The sequence below is a fragment of the Aethalodelphis obliquidens genome, unplaced genomic scaffold (genome assembly GCF_003676395.1).
Source record: "Aethalodelphis obliquidens isolate GAN/ISIS:26980383/991018 unplaced genomic scaffold, ASM367639v1 scaffold39, whole genome shotgun sequence".
Lineage (NCBI taxonomy): Eukaryota > Metazoa > Chordata > Mammalia > Artiodactyla > Delphinidae > Aethalodelphis > Aethalodelphis obliquidens.
In genome coordinates this window covers 618,390-626,908 of record NW_020837983.1, presented here as the reverse complement: position 1 = coordinate 626,908, position 8,519 = coordinate 618,390, and the positions used below count along the sequence as shown (strand labels likewise).

At 38.4% G+C, this 8,519-nt stretch overlaps 1 non-coding gene across 1 annotated transcript; it reads left to right on the top strand.

The window, feature by feature from the left end:
• The first annotated feature begins 5,910 nt into the window (after positions 1 to 5,910).
• Positions 5,911 to 6,074, top strand: LOC113633455 (U1 spliceosomal RNA). The gene has a single exon (XR_003438211.1). It is a non-coding gene; the product is annotated as a U1 spliceosomal RNA (small nuclear RNA).
• Positions 6,075 to 8,519: the final 2,445 nt, after the last annotated feature.

Genomic DNA, 8,519 nt, shown 5'->3' with positions numbered 1-8,519 from the left:
GGGGGGGGGGGGGGGGGAGGGAGACGCAAGAGGGAAGAGATATAGGAACATATGCATATGTATAACTGATTCACTTCGTTATAAAGCAGAAACTAACACACCATTGTAAAGCAGTTATAGTCCAATAAAGATGTAAAAATATTTTTTTTAAAAAACTGCTTTTTTTGTGTGTCCTATAAATTTTGAATAGTTGTGTTTCTATTTTCACTATTGAAGTATTTTTTGATTTCCTCCTTGATTTCTCCATTGACCCACTGATGATTTTAGTAGTATGTTGTTTGGGCTCCACATGTTTGTGATTTTTTCCAGTTTTCTTCCTGTACTTAATTTCTATTTTCATACCACTTTTGTTGAAAAAGATGCTTGATATGATTTCAGTCTTCTGAAATTTATTGGTAGTTGTTTTGTGGTCTAACATGTGATCTACACTGGATAATCTTCCATGTGCACTAGAAGAGAATGTGTATTCTGCAGTCTTCAGTTGGAATGTTTTATATATAGCTATTTATTTCATCTGTGCAGTTTAAGGCCAGTGTTTTCTTATTGGTTTTCTTTCTATACATTGATGTAAGTGAGATGTTTAAGTCCTCTACTAGTATTGTGTTACTGTCAATTTTTTTCTTTGTTAATATTTTCTTTATGCATTTAGCTGCTCTCATATTGGGTGCATCTATATTTACAATTGTTATATCTTTTTTGTTGAATGGTCTCTTCATCATTAGGTAATGTGTTTCTTTGTTTCTTGTAATAGTCATTTTGAAGTCTATTTTATCTGAAATGAGTACTGCTACCCAGCTTTCTTTCTTTCTTTTTTTTTTTTTTTTTTTTTTTTTTTTTTTGGCTGTGCCCTGTGGCATGTGGGATCGTAGTTTTCCAATGAAGGACTGAACCCGTGACCCCTGCAGTGGAAGCTTGGAGTCTTAACCACGTGACTGCCAGGAAAGTTCCCCCACCCCAACAGCTTTCTTTTCATGCCTGAATGTAATATCTTTTTCCATACCTTCACTTTCAGTCTTCATGTGTATTTCGCTCTGAAGTGAGTCTTTTGGTGGCAATAAAAAGATGAGTCTTGATTTTTTTTTTCCATTCAGCCACCCTATGTATTTTGATTTGAACATTTGGCCCATTTACATTTAAAGTGTTTATTGATAGGTATGTACTTATCCCCATTTTGTTACTTATTTTATGGCCGTTTTTGTAGTTCTTCTTTGTTCCTTTTGTCTTCCTTTGGTCTCTTCTTTTGTGGTTTGATGATCTTCTTTAGTGTTGTGTTTCCATTCCTTTTTTCTCTGTTTTTTTGTGTACTTATTATAGGTTTTGAGGTTTTGGTTACTACTATATATATATATATATATATATATATATGCATACATATACATATATATAAAGCTTATAGTCATTTAACTTTGAACATATTCTAAAAGCTCTACATTTTTACTCCAAGGCCCATATTTTATGTTTTCAATGTCACATTTTCCTTCTTTTTGTGTATCCCTTAACTACTTATTGAAGTTATAACAGCTTTTACAACTTTTGTCTTTTAACCTTGATACTAACTTATTAAGTGTTTTATCCACTGCCTTTACTTTATATTTGCCTTTACCAGTGAGATTTTTTCCCTCATATATTTCCTTATTTCCTGTTATGGACATTTCTGTTGTGCTTAAAGATGGCCCTTTAACATTTCTTGTATGGCTGGTTTAGTAGTGATGAACTCTTAGTTTTTGCTTATTTGGGAAACTCTTGATTTCTCCTTCAATTCTGAATGATAACTTTGCCAGGTAGAGTATCCTTGGTTGTAGATTTTTTCCTTTCAGCACTTTAAATAAACCTGGAATGCTCTTCTGCCTGCAAATTTTTGCTGAAAAATTAGCTGATAGCCTTGTGGTGGTTCCTGTGCCTGTGACTAATTGCTTTGTTCTTGCTGCCTTTAAAATTCTCTCTTTAAACGTTTCCATTTTAATTATATCTTGGTGTGGATCTCTTTGAATTCACCTTGTTTGGGACTCTCTGTGATTCTTGGACCAGAGTATCTGTTTCCTTCCCTGAGTTGTGAAAGTGTTCACAATAATAGCATCACATGTATTTTTGACTCCTTTCTTTCTCTTGTCTCCTTCTGGAACCCCTATAATGTGAATGTTAATATACTCGAAGTTGTCTCAAATGTCCCTTAAACTATTCAGGCTTTTTAAATTCTTTTTTCTTTTTGCTGCTCTGGTTGGGTGATATCTACTATTCTTACTTCCAGGTCACTTATACATTCTTCTGTATCACCTAATCTGCTGTTGAGTCCTTCCAGTGTATTTTTTATTTCAGTTATTGTATTCTTCAACTCTGATTGGTTTTTTTTTAACATTTTTTAATTCTTTTAATTATTTGTTGAAACTCTCACTGTGTTACTCTACACTTTTTCTGAGATCAGGGACCATTTTTATGTTCATTATTTTAAACTATTTATCAGGTAAGTTACTTAAGTTTGTTTCACTAGGGTCTTTTCCTGAGGTTTTATTTTGCTGTTTCATTTGGAACACATTACTCTATCTTTTCATTTTGTTTGATTTTCTGAGTTTGTCTCTAAGAATTAGGCAGAACATTTACCTTCCCTGGCCTTGAAGGTGTGTCCTTGTGTAGGAGCATCCTATTAGGACTGCTTGTGCCCAGTAGCCTTAGCAGGAGGGATGGAGCTAAAGTGGGCATAGCCTGGAGCTTTAAGTAGGGTGGTGGTGCTGGTGCTGGTGCTGGAGCTGTAGCCCAGCATGGGCTAGGGCTTCTCCCAGGACATGCTGAGTGCATCTGCCTTGGTGGAGTGCTGGAGCCAGAATACTGCACAGGCCAAGGCTTCTCCAGGGGTGTGCTGAGGGCCACTGCCTTAGTGGGTGAGAGCCCAGTATGGGCCAGGGCTTATCTCAGAGCACATTAATGGCTGACACCTTGGCAGGTTGGCTAAAACCTGAGCATGGTGTGGACTGGGAAGCATACTTGGCATGCTGGCTATCCACTAGTCAGGGCACTTTTGAATCTGCTGACTCTGTGCTGAGAGGCAGAGTAAGTTTTTGTGTGCGCCCTTTAACAGTGGAGTCTCAGTTTCCCTCAGCCCTCCAGTTCTCCCAGTTGTAAGCCCCACTGGATGTTAAAACCCACTAACAGGGCTCATTTTTCCAGTGTCAGTCCCCAGGGCTGGCATGCCCAATGTGGGTCTCAAACCCCTCACTTCTTAAGGAGAATGTCTGAGTTTGTGATACCCCCTCTGTTTTGTTTGTTTTTTTTAATTTATTTATTGTATCTATTTTTTATTTTTGGCTGTGTTGGGTTTTTGTTGCTTTGTGCAGGCTTTCTCTAGTTGAGGAAAGTGGGGACTACTCTTCACTGCAGTGTGTGGGCTTCTCATTGCAGTGGCTTCTCTTGGTTTTACAGCATGGGTTCTAGGCTTGCAGGCTTCAGTAGTTGTGCATGGGCTTAGTTGTTCTGCTGCATGGGGAATCTTCCTGGACCAGGACTCAAACCCATGTCCCCTGCATTGGCAGGTGGATTTTTAACCACTACTCCATCAGGGAAGCCCCCCCCCTTCTGTTTTTGGATTGCCTGACAGATGTGTGGGTCCTGAATACATCACATCTTTGCCTCACCTACCCATCTTAATGTGGTTTTTTCCTTCATATTCTTAATCATAGAACAGCTGTTCTGGTAGTATTTAGGTCATTCTCAGAGAGAGAAGTTCTATATGTAGTTGAAGTTTTAGTGTGTTCCTGAGAGTAGAGGAGCTCAGGTTCTTCTTAGTCTGCCATCTTGATCAAGTTTATGTAATAGTCTAAATTCTTGTTATTGTTTCAACGATCTTCACAGCATTTTCACCAGGAGGAGATTCCATCTCAGTAAACTACTTTCTTTGCACATCCATAAGAAGCAACTCCTCATCTATTCAAGTTTTATCATGAGATTCCAGCAATTCAGTCACATCTTCAGATTCCACTTCTGATTCTAGTTCTCTTGCTATTTCTACCATATCTGCAGTTACTTCCCCTGCTGAAGTCTTGTACCCCTCAAGGTCATCCACAAGGGCTGGAATCAGCTTCTTCAAAACTCCTGTTAATGTTGATATTTTCACCTCAACCCATGAATCATAATTGTTCTTAATGGCATCTAGAATGGTGAATCATTTCCAGAAGGTTTTCAATTTACTTTGCCCAGCTCCTTTAGAGGAATAGCTATCTATGGTAGCTATAGCCTTAAAAAATGTATTTCTTAAATTATAAGACATGAAAATTGAAATTGCTTCTAAATCCATGGGCTTCAGAATGCATGTTGTGTCAACAGGCATGAAAACAACATTAATCTTTTTGTACAGTACATCTCCATCAGAGCTCTTGGGTGATCAGGTGCATTGTCAATGAGCAGTAGTAATTTGAAATGAACTGTTTTTTCTGAACCATAGGCCTCAACAGCAGGCTTAAAGTAATCAGTAGACCATGTTGTAAAGAGGTGTACTATTATCCAGGCTTTGTTGTTCCACTTAGAGTGTGCAAGCAGAGTAGATTTAACATAATTCTTAAGGGCCCTGAGACTTTTGGAATGGTAAATGAACACTAGCTTCAACTGAAAGTCACCTGCAACATTAGTTAACAAGAAAGTCAGCCTGTCCTTTGAAGATTTGAAACCAGGCATTGACTTCTCCTCTCTAGCTATGAAAGTCTGAGATGGCATCTTCTATCAATATTAGGCTGTTTCGTCTACACTGAAAATCTGTTGTTTAGTGTAGCCACATTTTTTAATGATCTTAGATAGATATTCTGGATAAATTGTTGTAGCTTCTACATCAGAACTTGCTGCTTCACCTTGCACTTTTATATTATGAAAACATTTTCTTCCTTAAACCTCACGAACCAACCTCTGCTAGCTTCAAACTTTTCTTCTATAGCTTCCTCACCTCTCTTAGCCTTCATAGAATTGAAGACAGTTAGGACCTTGCTCTGGATTAGGTTTTGGCTTAAGGGAAGGTTGTGACTGGTTTGATCTCTTATCAACGCCAATAAAACTTTCTCCGTATCAGCAATAATGCTGATTCCCTTTCTTATCATTTGTGTGTTCACTGGAGTAGCACTTTCAATTTCCTTCAAGAACTTTTCCTTTGCATTCACAACTTGGTTAGCCATTTGGTGCAAGAGGCCTAGCTTTCAGCCTATCTCAGCTTTTGACATATCTTCCTCACTAAGCTTAATCATTTCTAGCTTTTGATTTAATGTGAAAGACATGCAACACTTCCTTTCATTTGAACATTAAGAGGCCACTGTAGGGGTATTAATTGGCCTAATTTAAATCTTGTTGTGCCTCAGGGAATAGGGATCCCCAAGGATAGGGATAGAGATGGGGAAAGGTTGGTTTGTACATCAGTCAGAAGTCACACACTTATTGATCAAGTTCACCACCTTATATGGGTGTGGTTCATGGCACCCCAAAACAATTACAATACTAACATCAAAGTTCATTGATCACAGATCACCACAACAAATATAATAACAATAAAAATTTTTTGACATTTACAAGAATTACCAAAATGTGATAGAGTGATACAAAGTGAGCAAATGCTGTTGGAAAATGGTACCCAAAGACTTGCTCAATGCAGGGTTGCCACAAAGCATCAATTTGCAAAAAATGCAGTATCTGTGAAGCACAATAAAGTAAAGAGAAATTAAATGAGGTATGCCTCTATATATTTTTAACTTACCACTGTCTACCATTATTATATGACTTCAAGTACAGTAAAAAATCTTAGAACAGTGTGTTTCCAATTTCTCATGCCCTTGGTGCTATTGTCATACATTTAAATTTTGAATATGTTATAAAATCACATTATATTACTATTTTTTCTTTAGAAAACCACTTCTATTTTACAGAAATTAAAAATAAGAAAGAATACTTACCTGGCAGGGGAGACATCATGATCACGAAGGTGGTTTTTCCAGGGTGAGGCTTATCCATTGCACTGCAGATGTGTTGACCCCTGGAATTTCCCCAAATGCAGGAAACTCAACTGTGTAATCTGTGGTAGTGAGGGACTGCATTAGCACTCTCCCCTGATTATTAGTGCTTAATGACAGAACTAACAAGGTGACCGGGGTGGTCAGTATGAAGACAGTAAGCAAACAAACATTCCATCCCATTTCTGCATTGTATCAATGGCATTTGCCTTCCTCTTCTGCACACAGCACTCAACAACCAATATCCCCAACTGCCCTATGCCTATCAGGGAGTTTGGTGTTTTTGAGCAAGAGTCTCCTCTGCCTTGCTCAGCCCTGAAATAAACCTTTCTCTGCAAAAAAAAAAAAAAAAAAAAAGAAGAAGAAAAAAAGAAAGACACCAAAAAACAAACAAAAAAATCTTACCTTAATTTTTTACATCTTCAATTCTTCATTTCTTTTTGTAGATGCATGTTTCTGAATGGTATATGCCTGAAGAACGTTCTTTAACATTTCCTGTAGTACATATATGATGGCAATAAATTCTCTCAACTTGAAATTATATTAAAAAATCTTCACTTTACCTTCATATTTGAAAAATATTTTCAAATTATTTCAAGTTGGTGGAGTAGAAAGATGTGCTCTCATTTCCTCTCATGAGAGCACCAGAATCACAACTAACTGCTGAACAATCATCAAAAGGAAGACACTGGACTCACCAGAAAAGAAACCCCACATCCAAAAACAAAGGAGAAGTCACAAAGAGACAGTAGGAGGGGCACAATCACAATAAAATCAAATCCTATAACTGCTGGGTGGGTGACTCACAAACTGAGAACATTTATACCACAGAAGTCCACCCACTGGAGTGAAGTTTCTGAGCCCCACATCAGGCTTCCCAACCTGGGGGTCCAGCAACAAGAGGAGGAATTCTTAGAGAATCAGACTTTGAAGGTTAGCGGGATTTGATTGCAGGACTTTGACAGGACTGGGGGAAACAGAGACTCCATTCTTGGAGGGCACACTCAAAGTAGTGTGTGCAGCGGGACCCAGGGGAAGAAGCAGTGACTGAATGGGAGACAGAACCAGACCTACCTGCTAGTGTTCGAGGGTATCCTGCAGAGGTGGAGGAGGCTGTGGCTCACCACAGGGACAAGGACACTGGCAGAAGTTCTGGGGAGTACTCCTTGGCCTGAGCCCTCCTGGAGTCCACCATTGGCCTCACCAAAGAACCTCTAGGCTCCAGTACTGGGTCGGCTCAGGCCAAACAAACCAGGAAGGGAACCCGGCTCCACCCATTAGCAGACAAGAAGATTAACGTTTTACTGAGCTCTGCCTACCAGAGTAACACCCAGCTCTACCCACCATCAGTGCCTCCCATCGGGAAACTTGCACAAACCTCTTAGATAGCCTCATCCACCAGAGGGCAGACAGCAGAAGCAAGAAGAACTACAATCCTGCAGTCTGTGGAATAAAAACATATTCACAGAAAGATAGACAAGATGAAAAGGCAGAGGTTTATGTACCAAATGAAGGAACAAAATAAAACCACAAAAAACAGCTAAATTAAGTAGAGATAGGTAACCTTCCAGAAAACGAATTCAGAATAATGATAGTGAAGATGATTCATGACCTCAGAATAAAGAATGGAGGCAAAGATCAAGAAGATGCAAGAAATGTTTAACAAAGACCTAGAAGAATTAAAAGAACAAACACCTAGAAGAATTAAAGAAAAAACAAACACAGATGAACAATACAATAACTGAAATGAAAAATACACTAGAAGGAATCAATAGCAGAATAACTGAGGCAGAAGAACGAATCAGTGACCTGGAAGACAGAATGGTGGAGTTCAGGGCCATGGAACAGAATAAAGATAAAAGAATGGAAAGAATTAAAGACAGCCTAAGACACATCTGGGACAACATGAAATGTAACAATATTCACATTATAGGGGTCCCAGAAGGAGAAGACAGAGAGAAATGCTCTGAGAAAATATTTGAAGAGATTATAGTCAAAAACTTCCCTAACGTGGGAAAGGAAATAGTCACCCAAGTCCAGGAAGTGCAGAGAGCCATAAGCAGGATAAACGCAAGGAGAAACACACTAAGACACATAGTAATCAAATTGACCAAAATTAAAGACAAAGAAAAATTATTGAAAGCAACAAGGGAAAAATGACAAATAACATACAAGGGAACTCCCATAAGGTTAACGACTGATATCTCAGCAGAAACACTACAAGACAGAATGGCATATTTAAAGAGATGAAAGGGAAGGACCTGCAACCAAGATTATTCTACCCAACAAGTATCTCATTCAGATTCCATGGAGAAATCAAATGCTTTACAGACAAGCAAAAGCTAAGAGAATTTGGCACAGTCAAACCAGCTCTACAACAAATGCTAAAGGAACTTCTCTAAGTGTGAAACAAAAGACAAGAAGAGGACCTACAGAAACAAACCCCAAACAATTAAGAAAATGGTAATAGGAACATACATATTGATAATTACCTTAAATGTGAACGGATTATATGCTTCAACTAAAAGACACAGGCTTGCTGAA